The following is a 21,313-nucleotide window of genomic DNA, read 5'->3' on the forward strand; positions in this document are numbered from 1 at the left end:
GTCATTTTCTGAGGGGGACCTTATATGGGGGCTAGGCGAAATCGTGGACCGATATTGCCCATTTTCAATACCAAACAAACTGCATCAATATAAAATATTTCAGCTCGCTAGCTGCTTCCGTTTGGACTCTATCGTGTTTTCAACAGACGGACAGACAGACGGACAGACGGACGGACATGGCTAGATCGTCTTAGAATTTAATGAGGATCCAGAATATATATACTTTTACGGGTCTTAGATGAATATTTCGATGTGTTACAAACGGAATGACAAAAACAATATACCCCCCATCTTTTTTGATGGTGGGTATAAAAAGAGTCTGTAGCAAGCGGAAAATGGTAGATATGACCCCGATGAGCAGCTGTCCTGTTCGCAGAGCACGGATTCATCCCAACCCGAGTGGGAGTCGAGGGTCTGGATGGAAGCGCGACTAGACCGTTACATCCGGCGCCGCCCGAAGTACCATCAGTACATTGCACAATTATGTGTTACCTGGACGGTGGAGGCGTCGGATAGTAAGGGCGAGGATCCAGACCCGCTGGAGTTTCCCGTGTCTCCCAAAAGGATGGCGTTAATGGACGGCTGCGCCAGCCCACCACGGGAGGAGGAGGCCCAGGAACCGCTGCTGCCGACCGACAGTGACGAGCTTCGCTTAAGCGACTTTGAGGAGGATGCGCTTTCCCTAGGCGACATAAGTCTGGGAAGCCTTGAAGAGGCATTCCACCAGGCAATGGCCCAACCCAATGGTTCCCCAGACACGCCTCCCCGAACGTCCCCATCACCACCAGTCAGTGCAGCACCGGATTTCCCGATCGAAGTTGACGGAGAGCATCAACTACCGGCGGAGATTATCATAGAAATCGTTGCAGCAGTAGAAAAAACGGAAAAAAGTGTGTTTCCGACGGGAAGTGAGGGGAAAGTCGTATCGACTACGTGTCTCGGCGACTGGGAATGTTACCGTCCTTTGTCTACCGGGAAGAAAGGGGGAATGTAAGGACCCAAAATGTTGCCATTTTGGGCCACACATTTTTTTTTGCATCCTTTGTTTTTTTATAAATAAATAAGATATTCACGGCATCGGTGTTTTATTTGGAGGGCAATGTATTACAGCCATCAAAGGGGAGCGGATTACATCCACCAATGTGTGTTTGTTTCTTTTCAGATAAAAAAAAACGATCAGATTCAGCCAGAGATAACGAGAAAGATATTCAGCCAGAGAGAGGGAAGATATTCAGCAAGAGAGGAATTCAGCAAGAGAGAAGAAATGTATTCAGCAAGAGAGAATAAGAAGATATCCAGCCAGTGATAGGGAGGACAGTCGGATGGGGATAATAAGCAGTAAAACCGTTAACGATTCAAACCTATGAGAGGAGCATTACTACAAAACTACTGAAGTTGTAGTTACAGAGGACTATAAAAGTGGATGTAAATGAACAATCAGTCTCTTTTTTGCGGTGTAACAAGTGAACAGCTAAGACGTGTGTGTCGGTAAGAAAACTACAGTGGGCAGTGCTAGGTTAGCAAGAAACACAGTAAGTCTAAGATTAGGTCTCTGGTTTACAATCAGTGGACAAACAAAAACCTTTAACGGATTTACATCTGCTAGAGGAAGATTAGGGCAGAGGTGATAGACATTTTCCCTGGAAGTTTACACTCGGGAAAATTAGGGTCAAGAAAGAACTCTAGAATTACATTCTAGAAGAAAACCGTAGGCAAGCACTGGCTCAGGGCAAAAGCGATAGAAATCTTCCTGGAAGTTTACACTCGGAAGAGTTAGGAACAAGAGAAAATCTCTAGAATTTACATTCTAGATTGTAGCATAAAACATGTATCGCTTATGCCGACAGAATATTGAAAAAGCAATTAAAAATAATATCATATTACAAAGTCGATTAAACAGTCAATACTTTAAATATTTTACTGATCGTGGCTTTGTTTGTATGTATTTCTTGCGTTCAATGTTCTGTCCAATTGTTACACTATCCACTTTATGAATAATGCTGTGTAAGCAATTAATTACTATATAATCTAAGAACTTTTTCAATAAAGACACACTTCGCTTAACACAAGGGAGCTGTAACTTAGCTCTTGCGAAGAAATAAAAGAACTTAAAATATCTTTTAATTTGCAAAATACTATATGGCGATCCTGCCAGCCTTTTTGGAGTGCAAAAAAAAAAAAAAATAATAAGCACCCAAAAGGAATAAAAAAAAAAAAAAAAAAAGACCTTGGGAGTGCTGTTCTAAAGCACCTAAAGGCAATTGTTTTATTATAAAAAGTCTTTTGGAGTGCCAGAAAATAAAAGGACACCCAAAAGCAAAATTGTGGTTCCTGGCGGACAGCTAAGTCTCCGTCAGAAGTCTGTACGGCCAAGGTATAGAATGGATACACCAGGCCCAAGAGCTATAACACTGGATGAGTATTTTAAAAGGAAAAATAAACCAGTAGAAGACCTAACAAAGATACCACCAACAACAAAACCAAAACGAAGGGGTGGTTTTAAGACAAGGTTAAGACGAGAAAGGCCAGTCCTGATCCGGCTGATAAACCAGGATCCACCACCTCCTTGGAACCAGGCGTCGGCCATGTGGGAAAAGATCGGTAGAATCGATCTTCTATTAAAAACAAAAAAATAATAAAAAAAAAAAATAATTGTGCATTCAGTTGCACATTTAGGTCAGTAGGCGTTAACCGCCATTTGACAAAGATTTTTTTACTTTATACATATAAATAAGAATAATGAATAATAAAATAATATAGAGAATATTTAAGCACAATTAAAAATTTTTAAAGTCCTTTGTAATGGGAAAACACCAATCCAAAATAGAAAATCCTTCGGCCAATGTGGTCAATGAAGTAGAGGTAGTACAGGGAAATACAAGTCTTGAATTAATTGAATGTTGTTTAGTTATAACAACTGTTTTAATAGGTTTAAACACATTGTTGCGTCTTTACGCCTTACATAATAAAAGATTAAAGAAGAAATATACAAGCTGAGCTAACAATTTGGATAGAGTATAGATGGAGTGGTCGAATATAGTAAAAAGAGTTAGAATAATTAGAGATAAATTTGACCGGTCTTACAAATGTTTGAATATTGATAGACCAACTAAGGAAGAAACAATTCACCAACATATGCAAACTTTGCTACGTTGTTTTGAGGATATAAGAGTAATACTTAACGTAAATTATAACAGACTAACTAAAGCACATCAAACAGCAGCAGAGGGATTTTTTCTGGATTTAAAAGAAAGAGTTTTTAAAGTTGCCATTAGAAAGGATATAAAAATTGACTTACCAGAAAATTTGCATGAAGAGATAATTATAAAATCTGGTTTTTCACAGCAAGAATCAGGAACAGTTAAAACAATGTCGCAAACAGTAGTGGAATTTTTGAATTCAGCCTCAAGGCTAATTACAGATTTTGATGGAAAATCTGAAAACTTACGATCTTTTCTTGATTCATTGGCTTTGGTCGACTCAATAAAGGGAAGCCACGAATCCACAGCACACAGTGGGGCAGAATGGAAATTTTTTGGAAATAAATCTGGCATTTCTAAACGGCTGATCCGATCGGGATAAAATTTGGCGTGAGCGTAGCCAAGGAGTATTCGAGTTTAAGTTTTGAAGATGAACCCTGCAGATGCCCCAGGGACGGCGCTGTGGCGGCTCAAAGTAGGGTACCTACGACATGTAAAATTTTTAAACTCGTGCCATTTTTTTTCACCCAAATACAAAGATTTTTATACTTTGTGAAAGCGCTCGACGAGATCTTGAAAAAACATGCTTGGACATACTACTTATCTCTTATAATATCCGAGTTATAGGCATTTAAAAATTTAGTGATACAAAATTTACCATACCTTGGTCCGCCTTTTTTTGAATACCGGGCGTAATTTTGGACCAAATGGACTCAATTTTTTCTTGTTAGTTAGACAACAATAAACAAACAATAATATACAAAAAATTTCAGATCAATATTGTTTACAGATCCAAAAATATACGTTTTTTAATTTAAAAATTCAAAAAATTTTAGATTTTTGGAGTTTTTTTGCCAAAAATGTGTCTTAACTCTTTTATTAATAAAATAAAATTTTCTTTAAGAACATATAACAATTTTATAGTTTTCTAAAAGGTATCTTTACGCAGAACGCTTTGGCGTAAAAACTTGTCCTATTTTTTGAAAATGTTGCCACTGCGTCCTTCCGAATATGACCTATTTTTTATCAAAACTTCAACTTTGGGCGACATGTTCTAAAATCCCAAAGCTGGGATCAGAAAACTGAAAGCAGTTTTAGAAACCTCAATATGTTTTCTATTTACTCCAAAAGTATTTTCCCAGCCCTGAAAGAAATGTGGACCCTATGGGCAAAAAAGTAAAAAATCCCATTTTTGGGATTTTCATTCCTATTTTTGGGAATTGCGGGATGCCCTTTGACCTTTTCAACTTTTTTTTGCATATTCTTATTTGAAATGACAAATTTAACAAGCGTTGAAAATTTCATTGAGTTTTGTTCATAAATAAAGATTTTGTCATATATTACATATTTGTTTAATTTCTAAAACTATGATTTATATCAAAATTTTAATAGGATCGCAGATAGCTACAACAATTTAGTCCATATTTATCCCTTAATATCATTTTTTAGTTAGATATGGAAATTCTCGACCCTTTACAAAAAATTTCAAGCCAATATCTCAATTACATTCAAAAATATGTTCATTTAAACCTGTGTCCTTTAATTTCATCTTTTTCATATTTTAGTATTAAGTATGACAGAACATATTTAAATCTTATATTTACCTATTTTCTATTTGTTTGCTTATCCTTATAATTGAAAGGGTCTATTATGCTTAAATTTTCAAAAATTTATAACTATTTTTTACCTAAATTTTTTCGACAGATCATTTCGTTCTGTTTCGTTTATGATCATGTAGGTAAAAATATACAGGTAATGATAATTTCGATTCATTCACTAATAAGAAATATCAATGACTGAATTACAGGTTATAGTAATATAGTCCTAAATGTTAATAGGTAGACAATTCGTAATTTTTTACTTTGGAATACCTGTATCGGAAATGACAAGAATTGGTATATAAGTAAACTTCTCAGATTTTAAGTACCATATTTAATAAATCTACAATGAAGATTACATTAAAGTACGAAGAGTTGTGTTCCGTTTTATGGAGTATATCTTCAAAAGGGCCAGAAAGAATTGAAGACATTTCAAATTATATAAAAACTACATATAGTAGAAAAGTAGACAAAACAGGCATATCAAAAATTGAAAACTTTTTGATGTAAAAAGTAAGTCTGTGGATGGAAATCAAGAGAAATTTCGATTAAAATTTTGTAGTTGGATGGAAACTACTACGGAAATCTCAACTTACAACACATCAACAGGAGCGCCTTGCAAGTCATACGAAGACTTATATTCAAGGTCAAAAAAAAAGAGGGTCACACAAAAACTTTTTTGAATCTCAAGTGAGGATATTGCTGATACATTTAACGAAATGCTGAAAAAGGAAAACCAACCTATGGATGTCGTACATATTGCAACTATTCTTCCTAATGCATCACCAAAACGACTTAAGCGAATTGTGGAAAGTATACCAACTCCAACATCATAATCAAATTTTACTGAAGAGGAAGCAATAGCGCTTATGTTGGAACTGGGTCTCAGTCGAAATAAGTACTAAATATTAAGGAAAGCTCTGCATGAAAAAGGACACAATATATTACCATCATACAAGGCGATCCAGGACAAAAACAAACTATCCTACTAAATCAACAAAAAATAATGAAGAATTGAAAGAACTGAGAGCTGCGGAAAAAAGCAGAATCCAAGAAGAATTTAAAGTTCAGATGGGATTAAACATCGACAAACCACTTTCAAGTTGCGGTAGTACAAATGACGGTAATACGTCGAGAAGGTTTTTTCGTGATTTTGAAATTACTTCAAAAATAACTGGAATCGACAAGGAGTTGCTTCGAAGAGTTAACACTATTTTAATGGCACTGAATAGTAAACATAAAATTAATGGAAATCGATTTGGGGAATACACATCTGAAATTTCTAAATTACTTGTATCTCTGTATCCATGGAGGGAACTAACACCAACAGTACACAAAGTATTGTGTCATGGTCAAATAATAATTGAATCGAATATTCTTCCACTTGGAGAGTTAACAGAAGAAGCCCAGAAGCGAGGAAGCGAGATTTTAAGCATGTTCAACTATTCAGCTCAAGAAAATGCTCCAGGCAATCACAGAATGAAGATATTTTTAATAGTTTACTTCTATCTTCTGATCCTGTTCTTTCAACTATGCGAAAAAGATGGATTTGTTATGAAACTCTATCATCTCAAAACAAGGAAGATTTAAAGGACTTATACTACCTTCTGGATATGTATACCGATATGACAGATTATTTTATAGAAAATAAGTAGTGTTAGGAATTAACTATATAAGTAGGTTGTAAGAATTAATTGTATTATGTTAAGATAAACAGTTCAAATAAAAAAAGCTATTATACTAACTGATGATATTGTATTAAATTGTGTTTTATATTTCGGTGGGCGGGAAAGGTGGTTTGTGTGAGGTGATTTAGGTGTTGTTGTGCGTGGCTCATAATAAATTTTTTTATTGTATATACAATGTTATAGTCCTTAATAAAATAATTAACTAAATAATTTTTAAAAATTGTCCAAATATTTTATTCAACATCAAATGTATGTTCTGTCATACTTAATACTAAAATATGAAAAAAGATGAAATTAAAGGACACAGGTTTAAATGAACATATTTTTGAATGTAATTGAGATATTGGCTTGAAATTTTTTGTAAAGGGTCGAGAATTTCCATATCTAACTAAAAAAAGATATTAAGGGATAAATATGGACTAAATTGTTGTAGCTATCTGCGACCCTATTAAAATTTTGATTTAATCTTAGTTTTAGAAATTTAACAAATATGTAATATATGACAGAATCTTTATTTATGAACAAAAACTCAATGAAATCTTCAACGCTTGTTAAATTTGTCATTTCAAATAAGAAAATGCAAAAAAAATATTGAAAAGGTCAAAGGGCATCCCGCAATTCCCAAAAATAGGAATGAAAATCCCAAAAATGGGATTTTTTACATTTTTGCCCATAGAGTCCACATTTCTTTCAGGGCTGGGAAAATACTTTTGGAGTAAATATAAAACATATTGAGGTTTCCAAAACTGCTTTCAGTTTTCTGATCCCAGCTTTGGGATTTTAGAAACATGTCGCCCAAAGTTGAAATTTTGATAAAAAATAGGTCATATTCGGAAGGACGCAGTGGTAACATTTTCAAAAAATAGGACAAGTTTTTTACGCCAAAGCGTTCTGCGTAAAGATTCTTTTTAGAAAACTATAAAATTGTTATATGTTCTTAAAGAAAATTTTATTTTATTAATAAAAGAGTTAAGACACATTTGGGCAAAAAAACGGCAAAAATCTAACTTTTTTGGAATTTTTAAATTAAAAAACGTATATTTTTGGATCTGTAAATGATATTTATCTGAAATTTTCTGTATATTATTGGAAATTTTATTGTCTAACTAACAAGAAAAAATTGAGTCCATTTGGTCCAAAATTACGCCCGGTATTCAAAAAAAGGCGGACCAAGGTATGGTAAATTTTGTATCACTAAATTTTTAAATGCCTATAACTCGGATATTATAAGAGATAAGTAGTATGTCCAAGCATGTTTTTTCAAGATCTCGTCGAGCGCTTTCAGAAAATATAAAAATCTTTGTATTTGGGTGAAAAACAAAAAAATGGCACGAGTTTAAAAATTTTACATGTCGTAGGTACTTAGTTTGAGCCGCCACAGCTCCGTCCCTGGGGCATCTGCGGGGTTCATCTTCAAAACTTAAACTCGAATACTCCTTGGCTACGCTCATGCCGAATTTTATCCCGATCGGATCAGCCGTTTAGAAATGCCAGATTTATTCCAAAAAATTTCCATTCTGCCCCACTGTGCAGCAGTGTCTCTTATAAAAACTAAACTAAAAGGAAACTGCTAGAAATTTAATTAACAATGAAGCGACCATAGCAGAAATTGTTGGCAAATTGAATAGTACTGTTAAGGGAGAATCGGTGGAAGAATTATCAGCAAAAATAATAAACATAAGACAAAATAATAAAACAGCAAATGCATATTGTACAGAGATAGAAAATCTTACAAATCATTAGAAAACGCGTATATATCGGATGGCTTGTCTTGCGAATTGGCAAGCAAATATTCAACGCAGGTTGCCGTAAAGGCACTTACTAAAAACTGCACAATTGATAAAGTAAAACTTATCATGGAAGCAGGTCAATTTAACAGTATGAACGAAGTTGTTAGTAAGTTTGTAAACAGTTGACCCGGGGCAACAGGACAACAAAACGCCGTACTGTATTATGGACAAAGACCGAATAATTATGATAGGAAAAGAAATTACAATAGAAGTAACAATAACTTTGTAGACAACCACGGCTTTAGAAATCCGAACAGAAATGGATTTAGAAATACTAATAAAATTATACCAACAGAAACAGAAATAGATTGCAGCGAGGCAACAACCGCGGAAATTATGTGAAAGCAGCCAATCTATCTGACAGCGATTCGGAAAACCAGAACGCTCCCCTAGGATTAGAACAGTAAATAAAAAAGTGTACAATCTTAACCTCAACTTAGCATTTTCATAAAACTACAGATTAATAAAACTAAAGAATTAATAACATTGCTAGTAGACACAGGTGCAGACATATCCTTGCTAAAACTCCAGTATGCCTTTAAAAAATTAAATACTAACCATATAACAACATTAAGTGGAATAGGTGAAGGCAAAATTAGATCCCTTGGTACGATATTTTTGATCTAAGATACACGCAGTTTTTGATTCCTCATCACTTTCACGTAGTGAAAGATGAATTCCCGATACCAAGAATTGATGATATCTTGGATCAACTTGGCAGAGCAAAATATTTTTTCCTGTTTGGATTTAATGTCAGGTTTTTCATCAAATAGGTCTAGAAAGGGATTCTAGAGATCTTACGTCTTTCTCAACTAGTAATGGATCATACAGATTTACCTAGATTACCTTATGGTTTAAAAATAGCCCCAAATTCATTCCAAAGAATGATGACAATTGCTTTCAGCGGTCTAAGGCCGACCAAGCTTTCTTGTATATGGACGATTTAGTAGTACTAGGTTGTTCCGAAAAGCACATGCTTTCGAATTTAACAAATGTGTTTGAGTTATGTAGGAAATATAATCTCAAGTTGCACCCTGAGAAATGTACGTTCTTCAGGAAAGAGGTAACATATCTGGGACATAAATGTACGGATAAAGGAATACTCCCAGACGATAGCAAATATAGCGCAGTTGAAAACTATCCAACACCAAAAAACGCTGACGAGGCAAGACGATTTGTAGCCTTTTGCAACTATTATAGAAGATTCATCAAAAATTTTTTCCGATTATTCAAGACATTTGACAACGGCTGTCGAAGAAAAATGTTGAATTCAAATGGACTGAGGCTTGTGATTTGGCTTTTAAACATCTAAACAAGGCATTAATGAGTCCAAACATTGCTTCAGTATCCAGTATCCAGTTGTTATACAAAAGAATTTTGTATAACAACTGATGCAAGCAAACAAGCTTGTGGTGCCTTTCTAACACAAGAACACAATGGAAAGCATCTTCCAGGTCGCATATGCTTCAAAAGTATTTACAAAGGGCGAAAGCAATAAATCAACTATAGAACAGGAGTTTAACAGCTATACACTGGGCTATTATGCATTTTAGACCGTACATATATGGAAAACATTTCTTAGTCCGCACTGATCACAGACCATTATCTTATTTATTTTCTATGAAAAATCCAAGTTCAAAAATTAACAAGAATGAGACTTGATTTAGAGGAATATGATTTTAGAGTTGAATATCTTAGGGGAAAAGATAATTATGTTGCTGACGCATTATCGCGTATAACCACAGATGATTTGAAAGAAATGAACAATAAAAATAACAATGTATACAAAATAACAACACGATCAATGGCAAAAAATTCACTTGAAAAATCTCCAGTTACATTAAACAAAAAGCATTTAGAAAATAAACATGAGAAGCCCAATGTATTTAACCCAATTATGAATTTTGACGTCAGAAATTTTGCAAGCTAAAAATTGACCCACATACATTTTATATTAAACGTGGTAAATCGAAACTTGCATGTATGATAATAAATGAATTGTTTATCAATGGGAAATTTGACTTAGGACAATTTTTCCAAGGCTCGAAGAAGTGGCCGGTAAACTAAAAATTAATAAATTACAAGTGGCACCTAGTGAGAAAATTTTCGAATTTGTCTCTATTAATGAATTTAAGGAAATGGTCAATAAATTATTAAAAGTATTGAAAGTAGCGCTACTTAATGAATTTCATTCACTATAGCTTGCTTTTTTAGTCAGTTATGAGCGTTAATGTCGTTTTCTGAGGGGAACCTTATATGGGGGATAGGGTCCATTATAGACCGATTCTTATAAAATTTTACAATGATATTAAGGTTCCAAAAAAATATGTTTAAGTCGAATTTCATCGCTATAGCTGCTTTTTTTAGTCAGTTATGAGCTTTAATGTCATTTTCTGAGGGGGACCTTATATGGGGGATAGGGTCAATTATGGACCAATCTTTATAAAATTTATTAAGATTCCTATAAAATATGTTTATGTCTAATTTCATCGCTATATCTGCTTTTTTTAATCAGTTATGAGCGTTAATGTCATTTTCTGAGGAGGACCTTATATGGGGGATAGGGTCAATTATGGACTGATCCTTATAAAATTTTACAATGATACTAAGATTCCTAAAAAATATGTATATGTCGAATTTCATCGCTATGGCTGCTTCTTTTAGTCAGTTATGAGCGTTAACGTCATTTTCTGAGGGGGACCTTATATGGGGGCTAGGCGAAATCGTGGACCGATATTGCCCATTTTCAATACCAAACAAACTGCATCAATATAAAATATTCAGCTCGCTAGCTGCTTCCGTTTGGACTCTATCGTGTTTTCAACAGACGGACAGACAGACGGACAGACGGACAGACGGACGGACATGGCTAGATCGTCTTAGAATTAATGAGGATCCAGAATATATATACTTTTACGGGTCTTAGATGAATATTTCGATGTGTTACAAACGGAATGACAAAACAATATACCCCCCATCTTTTTTGATGGTGGGTATAAAAGAGTCTGTAGCAAGCGGAAAATGGTAGATATGACCCCGATGAGCAGCTGTCCTGTTCGCAGAGCACGGATCATCCCAACCCGAGTGGTAGTCGAGGGTCTGGATGGAAGCGCGACTAGACCGTTTACATCCGGCGCCGCCCGAAGTACCATCAGTACATTGCAACAATTATGTGTTACCTGGACGGTGGAGGCGTCGATAGTAAGGGCGAGGATCCAGACCCGCTGGTAGAGTTTCCCGTAGTTCCTCCCAAAGGATGGCGTTAATGGACGGGCTGCGCCAGCCCACCACGGGAGGAGGAGGCCCAGGAACCGCCTGCTGCCGACCGACAGTGACGAGCTTCGCTTAAGCGACTTTGAGGAGGAATGCGCTTTCCCTAGGCGACATAAGTCTGGGAAGCCTTGAAGAGGCATTCCACCAGGCATGGCCCAACCCAATGTTCCCCAGACACGCCTCCCCGAACGTCCCCATCACCACCAGTCAGTGCAGCACCGATTTCCCGATCGAAGTTGACGGAGAGCACAACTACCGGCGGAGATTATCAATAGAAATCGTTGCAGCAGTAGAAAAAACGGAAAAAAGTGTGTTTCCGGACGGAGAAGTGAGGGGAAAGTCGTATCGATTCTACGTGTCTCGGGCGACTGGGAATGTTACCGTCCTTTGTCTACCGGGAAGAAAGGGGGAATGTAAGGACCCAAAATGTTTGCCATTTTGGGCCACACATTTTTTTTTTGCATCCTTTGTTTTTTTATAAATAAATAAGATATTCCGGCATCGGTGTTTTATTTGGAGGGCAATGTATTACAGCCATCAAAGGGGAGCGGATTACATCCACCAATGTGTGTTTGTTTCTTTTTCAGATAAAAAAAAAAACGATCAGATTCGCCAGAGATAACGAGAAAGATATTCAGCCAGAGAGAGGGAAGATATTCAGCACGAGAGGAATTCAGCAAGAGAGAAGAAATGTATTCAGCAAGAGAGAATAAGAAGATATCCAGCCAGTGATAGGGAGGACAGTCGGATGGGGATAATAGCAGTAAAACCGTTACGATTCAAACCTATGAGAGGAGCATTACTACAAAACTACTGAAGTTGGAGTTACAGAGGACTATAAAAGTGGATGTAAATGAACAATCAGTCTCTTTTTGCGGTGTAACAAGTGAACAGCTAAGACGTGTGTGTCGGTAAGAAAACTACAGTGGGCAGTGCTAGGTTAGCAAGAAACCACAGTAAGTCTAAGATTAGGTCTCTGGTTTACAATCAGTGGACAAACAAAAACCTTTAACGGATTTACATCTGCTAGAGGAAGATTAGGGCAGAGGTGATAGACATTTTCCCTGGAAGTTTACACTCGGGAAAATTAGGGTCAAGAAAGAACTCTAGAATTACATTCTAGAAGAAACCGTAGGCAAGCACTGGCTCAGGGCAAAAAGCGATAGAAATCTTCCTGGAAGTTTACATTCGGAAGAGTTAGGAACAAGAGAAAATCTCTAGAATTTACATTCTAGATTGTAGCATAAAACATGTATCGCTTATGCCGACAGAATATTGAAAAAGCAATTATAAAATAATATCATATTACAAAGTCGATTAAACAGTCAATACTTTAAATATTTTACTGATCGTGGCTTTGTTGTATGTATTTCTTGCGTTCAATGTTCTGTCCAATTGTTACACTATCCACTTTATGAATAATGCTGTGGAAGCAATTAATTACTATATAATCTAAGAACTTTTTCAATAAAGACACACTTCGCTTAACACAAGGGAGCTGTAACTAGCTCTTGCGAAGAAATAAAAGAACCTTAAAATATCTTTTAATTTGCAAAATACTATATGGCGATCCTGCCAGCCTTTTGGAGTGCAAAAAAAAAAAAATAATAAGCACCCAAAAGGAATAAAAAAAAAAAAAAAAAAAGACCTTGGGAGTGCTGTTCTAAAGCACCTAAAGGCCAATGTTTTATTATAAAAAAGTCTTTTGGAGTGCCAGAAAATAAAAGGACACCCAAAAGCAAAATTGTGGTTCCTGGCGGACAGCTAAGTCTCCGTCAGAAGTCTGTACGTCCAAGGTATAGAATGGATACACCAGGCCCAAGAGCTATAACACTGGATGAGTATTTTAAAAGGAAAAATAACCAGTAGAAGACCTAACAAAGATACCACCAACAACAAAACCAAAACGAAGGGGTGGTTTATAAGACAAAGGTTAAGACGAGAAAGGCCAGTCCTGATCCGGCTGATAAACCAGGATCCACCACCTCCTGGAACCAGGCGTCGGGCCATGTGGGAAAAGATTCGGTAGAATCGATCTTCTATTAAAAACAAAAAAAATATAAAAAAAAAAAATAATTGTGTACATTCAGTGCACATTAGGTCAGTAGCGTTAACCGCCATTTGACAAGATTTTTTTACTTATACATATAAATAAGAATAATGAATAATAAAATAATATAGAGAATATTTAAGCACAATTAAAATTTTTTAAGGTCCTTTGTAATGGGAAAACACCAATCCAAAATAGAAAATCCTTCGGCCATGTGGTCATGAAGTAGAGGTAGTACAGGGAAATACAAGTATTGAATTAATTGAATGTTGTTTAGTTATAACAACTGTTTTACATAGGTTTAAATACATTGTTGCGTCTTTACGCCTTACATAATAAAAGATTAAAGAAGAAATATACAAGCCGAGCTAACAATTTGGATAGAGTATAGATGGAGTGGTCGAATATAGTAAAAAGAGTTAGAATAATTAGAGATAAATTTGACCGGTCTTACAAATGTTTGAATATTGATAGACCAACTAAGGAAGAAACAATTCACCAACATATGCAAACTTTGCTACGTTGTTTTGAGGATATAAGGAGTAATACTTAACGTAAATTATAACAGACTAACTAAAGCACATCAAACAGCAGCAGAGGGATTTTTTCTGGATTTAAAAGAAAGAGTTTTTAAAGTTGCCATTAGAAAGGATATAAAAATTGACTTACCAGAAAATTTTGCATGAAGAGATAATTATAAAATCTGGTTTTTCACAGCAAGAATCAGGAACAGTTAAAACAATGTCGCAACAGTAGTGGAATTTTTTGAATTCAGCCTCAAGGCTAATTACAGATTTTGATGGAAAATCTGAAACTTACGATCTTTTCTTGATTCATTGGCTTTGGTCGACTCAATAAAGGGAAGCCACGAATCCACAGCACACAGTGGGGCAGAATGGAAATTTTTTGGAAATAAATCTGGCATTTCTAAACGGCTGATCCGATCGGGATAAAATTTGGCGTGAGCGTAGCCAAGGAGTATTCGAGTTTAAGTTTTGAAGATGAACCCTGCAGATGCCCCAGGGACGGCGCTGTGGCGGCTCAAAGTAGGGTACCTACGACATGTAAAATTTTTAAACTCGTGCCATTTTTTTTCACCCAAATACAAAGATTTTTATACTTTGTGAAAGCGCTCGACGAGATCTTGAAAAAACATGCTTGGACATACTACTTATCTCTTATAATAGTCCGAGTTATAGGCATTTAAAAATTTAGTGATACAAAATTTACCATACCTTGGTCCGCCTTTTTTGAATACCGGGCGTAATTTTGGACCAAATGGACTCAATTTTTTCTTGTTAGTTAGACAACAAAATTTCCAATAATATACAAAAAATTTCAGATCAATATCATTTACAGATCCAAAAATATACGTTTTTTTAATTTAAAAATTCAAAAAATTTTAATTCTTGCCGTTTTTGCCAAAAAATGTGTCTTAACTCTTTATTAATAAAATAAAATTCTTCTTTAAGAACATATAACAATTTATAGTTTTCTAAAAGGTATCTTTACGCAGAACGCTTTGGCGTAAAAAACTTGTCCTATTTTTGAAAATGTTGCCACTGCGTCCTTCCGAATATTGACCTATTTTTTATCAAAACTTCAACTTGGGCGACATGTTCTAAAATCCCAAAGCTGGGATCAGAAAACTGAAAGCAGTTTTAGAAACCTCAATATGTTTTCTATTTACCCAAAAGTATTTTCCCAGCCCTGAAGAATGTGGACCTATGGGCAAAAAAGTAAAAAATCCCATTTTTGGGATTTTCATTCCTATTTTTGGGAATTGCGGGATGCCCTTTGACCTTTTCAACTTTTTTTTTGCATATTCTTATTTGAAATGACAAATTTAACAAGCGTTGAAAATTTCATTGAGTTTTGTTCATAAATAAAGATTTTGTCATATATTACATATTTGTTTAATTCTAAAACTATGATTTATATCAAAATTTTAATAGGATCGCAGATAGCTACAACAATTTAGTCCATATTTATCCCTTAATATCATTTTTTAGTTAGATATGGAAATTCTCGACCCTTTACAAAAAATTTCAAGCCAATATCTCAATTACATTCAAAAATATGTTCATTTAAACCTGTGTCCTTTAATTTCATCTTTTTCATATTTTAGTATTAAGTATGACAGAACATATTTAAATCTTATATTTACCTATTTTCTATTTGTTTGCTTATCCTTATAATTGAAAGGGTCTATTATGCTTAAATTTTCAAAAATTTATAACTATTTTTTACCTAAATTTTTTCGACAGATCATTTCGTTCTGTTTCGTTTATGATCATGTAGGTAAAAATATACAGGTAATGATAATTTCGATTCATTCACTAATAAGAAATATCAATGACTGAATTACAGGTTATAGTAATATAGTCCTAAATGTTAATAGGTAGACAATTCGTAATTTTTTACTTTGGAATACCTGTATCGGAAATGACAAGAATTGGTATATAAGTAAACTTCTCAGATTTTAAGTACCATATTTAATAAATCTACAATGAAGATTACATTAAAGTACGAAGAGTTGTGTTTCCGTTTTATGGAGTATATCTTCAAAAGGGCCAGAAAGAATTGAAGACATTTCAAATTATATAAAAACTACATATAGTAGAAAAGTAGACAAAACAGGCATATCAAAAATGAAAACTTTTTGATGTAAAAAGTAAGTCTGTGGATGGAAATCAAGAGAAATTTCGATTAAAAATTTTGTAGTTGGATGGAAACTACTACGGAAATCTCAACTTACAACACATCAACAGGAGCGCCTTGCAAGTCATACGAAGACTTATATTCAAGGTCAAAAAAAAAGAGGGTCACACAAAAACTTTTTTGAATCTCAAGTGAGGATATTGCTGATACATTTAACGAAATGCTGAAAAAGGAAAACCAACCTATGGATGTCGTACATATTGCAACTATTCTTCCTAATGCATCACCAAAACGACTTAAGCGAATTGTGGAAAGTATACCAACTCCAACATCATAATCAATTTTACTGAAGAGGAAGCAATAGCGCTTATGTTGGAACTGGGTTCTCAGTCGAAATAAGTACTAAATATTAAGGAAAGCTCTGCATGAAAAAGGACACAATATATTACCATCATACAAGGCGATCCAGGACAAAAAACAAACTATCCTACTAAATCAACAAAAAATAATGAAGAATTGAAAGAACTGAGAGCTGCGGAAAAAAGCAGAATCCAAGAAGAATTTAAAGTTCAGATGGGATTAAACATCGACAAACCACTTTCAAGTTGCGGTAGTACAAATGACGGTAATACGTCGAGAAGGTTTTTTCGTGATTTTGAAATTACTTCAAAAATAACTGGAATCGACAAGGAGTTGCTTCGAAGAGTTAACACTATTTTAATGGCACTGAATAGTAAACATAAAATTAATGGAAATCGATTTGGGGAATACACATCTGAAATTTCTAAATTACTTGTATCTCTGTATCCATGGAGGGAACTAACACCAACAGTACACAAAGTATTGTGTCATGGTCAAATAATAATTGAATCGAATATTCTTCCACTTGGAGAGTTAACAGAAGAAGCCCAGGAAGCGAGGAAGCGAGATTTTAAGCATGTTCAACTATTCAGCTCAAGAAAATGCTCCAGGCAATCACAGAATGAAGATATTTTTAATAGTTTACTTCTATCTTCTGATCCTGTTCTTTCAACTATGCGAAAAAGATGGATTTGTTATGAACCTCTATCATCTCAAAACAAGGAAGATTTAAAGGACTTATACTACCTTCTGGATATGTATACCGATATGACAGATTATTTTATAGAAAATAAGTAGTGTTAGGAATTAACTATATAAGTAGGTTGTAAGAATTAATTGTATTATGTTTAAGATAAACAGTTCAAATAAAAAAAGCTATTATACTAACTGATGATATTGTATTAAATTGTGTTTTATATTTCGGTGGGCGGGAAAGGTGGTTTGTGTGAGGTGATTTAGGTGTTGTTGTGCGTGGCTCATAATAAATTTTTTTTATTGTATATACAATGTTATAGTCCTTAATAAAATAATTAACTAAATAATTTTTAAAAATTGTCCAAATATTTATTCAACATCAAATGTATGTTCTGTCATACTTAATACTAAAATATGAAAAAGATGAAATTAAAGGACACAGGTTTAAATGAACATATTTTTGAATGTAATTTGAGATATTGGCTTGAAATTTTTTGTAAAGGGTCGAGAATTTCCATATCTAACTAAAAAAGATATTAAGGGATAAATATGGACTAAATTGTTGTAGCTATCTGCGACCCTATTAAATTTTGATTTAATCTTAGTTTTAGAAATTAACAAATATGTAATATATGACAGAATCTTTATTTATGAACAAAACTCAATGAAATCTTCAACGCTTGTTAAATTTGTCATTTCAAATAAGAATACTGCAAAAAAAAATATGAAAAGGTCAAAGGGCATCCCGCAATTCCCAAAAATAGGAATGAAAATCCCAAAAATGGGATTTTTTACATTTTTGCCCATAGAGTCCACATTTCTTTCAGGGCTGGGAAAATACTTTTGGAGTAATATAAAACATATTGAGGTTTCCAAAACTGCTTTCAGTTTTCTGATCCCAGCTTTGGGATTTTAGAACATGTCGCCCAAAGTTGAAATTTTGATAAAAAATATGTCATATTCTGGAAGGACTCAGTGGTAACATTTTCAAAAAATAGGACAAGGTTTTACGCCCAAAGCGTTCTGCGTAAAGATTCTTTTAGAAAACTATAAAATTGTTATATGTTCTTAAAGAAAATTTTATTTTATTAATAAAAGAGTTAAGACACATTTTGGGCAAAAAAAACGGCAAAAATCTAACTTTTTTGGAATTTTTTAAATTAAAAAAAGTATATTTTTGAATCTTGTAAATGATATTTATCTGAAATTTTCTGTATATTATTGGAAATTTTATTGTCTAACTAACAAGAAAAAATTGAGTCCATTTGGTCCAAAATTACGCCCGGTATTCAAAAAAAGGCGGACCAAGGTATGGTAAATTTTGTATCACTAAATTTTAAAATGCCTATAACTCGGATATTAAAGAGATAAGTAGTAGTCCAAGCATGTTTTTTCAAGATCTCGTCGAGCGCTTTCAGAAAATATAAAAATCTTTGTATTGGGTGAAAAACAAAAAATGGCACGAGTTTAAAAATTTTACATGTCGTAGGTACCCTTAGTTTGAGCCGCCACAGCTCCGTCCCTGGGGCATCTGCGGGGTTCATCTTCAAAACTTAAACTCGAATACTCCTTGGCTACGCTCATGCCGAATTTTATCCCGATCGGATCAGCCGTTTAGAAATGCCAGATTTATTTCCAAAAAATTTCCATTCTGCCCCACTGTGCAGCAGTGTCTCTATAAAAACTAAACTAAAAGGAACTGCTAGAAATTTAATTAACAATGAAGCGACCATAGCAGAAATTGTTGGCAAATTGAATAGTACTGTTAAGGAGAATCGGTGGAAGAATTATCAGCAAAAATAATAAACATAAGACAAAATAATAAAACAGCAAATGCATATTGTACAGAGATAGAAAATCTTACAAAATCATTAGAAAAACGCGTATATATCGGATGGCTTGTCTTGCGAATTGGCAAGCAAATATTTCAACGCAGGTTGCCGTAAAGGCACTTACTAAAAACTGCACAATTGATAAAGTAAAACTTATCATGGAAGCAGGTCAATTTAACAGTATGAACGAAGTTGTTAGTAAGTTTGTAAACAGTTGACCCGGGGCAACAGGACAACAAAACGCCGTACTGTATTATGGACAAAGACAGAATAATTATGATAGGAAAAGAAATTACAATAGAAGTAACAATAACTTTGTAGACAACCACGGCTTTAGAAATCCGAACAGAAATGGATTTAGAAATAATAATAACAATTATAACAACAGAAACAGAAATAGATTGCAGCGAGGCAACAACCGCGGAAATTATGTGAAAGCAGCCAATCTATCTGACAGCGATTCGGAAAACCAGAACGCTCCCCTAGGATTAGAACAGTAAATAAAAAAGTGTACAATCTTAACCTCAACTTAAGCATTTTCATAAAACTACAGATTAATAAAACTAAAGAATTAATAACATTGCTAGTAGACACAGGTGCAGACATATCCTTGCTAAAACTCCAGTATGCCTTTAAAAAATTAAATACTAACCATATAACAACATTAAGTGGAATAGGTGAAGGCAAAATTAGATCCCTTGGTACGATATTTTTGATCTAAGATACACGCAGTTTTTGATTCCTCATCACTTTCACGTAGTGAAAGATGAATTCCCGATACCAAGAATTGATGATATCTTGGATCAACTTGGCAGAGCAAAATATTTTTCCTGTTTGGATTTAATGTCAGGTTTTCATCAAATAGGTCTAGAAAGGGATTCTAGAGATCTTACGTCTTTCTCAACTAGTAATGGATCATACAGATTTACTAGATTACCTTATGGTTTAAAATATAGCCCCAAATTCATTCCAAAGAATGATGACAATTGCTTTCAGCGGTCTAAGGCCCGACCAAGCTTTCTTGTATATGGACGATTTAGTAGTACTAGGTTGTTCCGAAAAGCACATGCTTTCGAATTTAACAAATGTGTTTGAGTTATGTAGGAAATATAATCTCAAGTTGCACCCTGAGAAATGTACGTTCTTCAGGAAAGAGGTCATATCTGGGACATAAATGTACGGATAAAGGAATACTCCCAGACGATAGCAAATATAGCGCAGTTGAAAACTATCCAACACCAAAAAACGCTGACGAGGCAAGACGATTTGTAGCCTTTTGCAACTATTATAGAAGATTCATCAAAAATTTTTCCGATTATTCAAGACATTTGACACGGCTGTCGAAGAAAAATGTTGAATTCAAATGGACTGAGGCTTGTGATTTGGCTTTTAAACATCTAAACAAGGCATTAATGAGTCCAACATTGCTTCAGTATCCAGTATCCAGTTGTTATACAAAAGAATTTTGTATAACAACTGATGCAAGCAAACAAGCTTGTGGTGCCTTTCTAACACAAGAACACAATGGAAAGCATCTTCCAGTCGCATATGCTTCAAAAGTATTTACAAAGGGCGAAAGCAATAAATCAACTATAGAACAGGAGTTAACAGCTATACACTGGGCTATTATGCATTTTAGACCGTACATATATGGAAAACATTTCTTAGTCCGCACTGATCACAGACCATTATCTTATTTATTTTCTATGAAAAATCCAAGTTCAAAATTAACAAGAATGAGACTTGATTTAGAGGAATATGATTTTAGAGTTGAATATCTTAGGGGAAAAGATAATTATGTTGCTGACGCATTATCGCGTATAACCACAGATGATTTGAAAGAAATGAACAATAAAAATAACAATGTATACAAAATAACAACACGATCAATGGCAAAAAATTCACTTGAAAAATCTCCAGTTACATTAAACAAAAAGCATTTAGAAAATAAACATGAGAAGCCCAATGTATTTAACCCAATTATGAATTTTGACGTCAGAAAATTTTGCAAGCTAAAAATTGACCCACATACATTTTATATTAAACGTGGTAAATCGAAACTTGCATGTATGTAATAAATGAATTGTTTATCAATGGGAAATTTGACTTAGGACAATTTTTCCCAAGGCTCGAAGAAGTGGCCGGTAAACTAAAAATTAATAAAT

General features: G+C 34.4%; 1 pseudogene; it reads left to right on the forward strand.

Moving 5' to 3' along the window:
- Positions 1-565: 565 nt before the first annotated feature.
- LOC119606468 overlaps positions 566-21,313 on the forward strand; it is a 103,398-nt pseudogene continuing 82,650 nt past the window's right edge.

The sequence above is a fragment of the Lucilia sericata genome, unplaced genomic scaffold (genome assembly GCF_015586225.1).
Source record: "Lucilia sericata isolate MDLA Ls3-8-SP2 unplaced genomic scaffold, ASM1558622v1 Contig000588F_arrow, whole genome shotgun sequence".
Taxonomy (NCBI): domain Eukaryota; kingdom Metazoa; phylum Arthropoda; class Insecta; order Diptera; family Calliphoridae; genus Lucilia; species Lucilia sericata.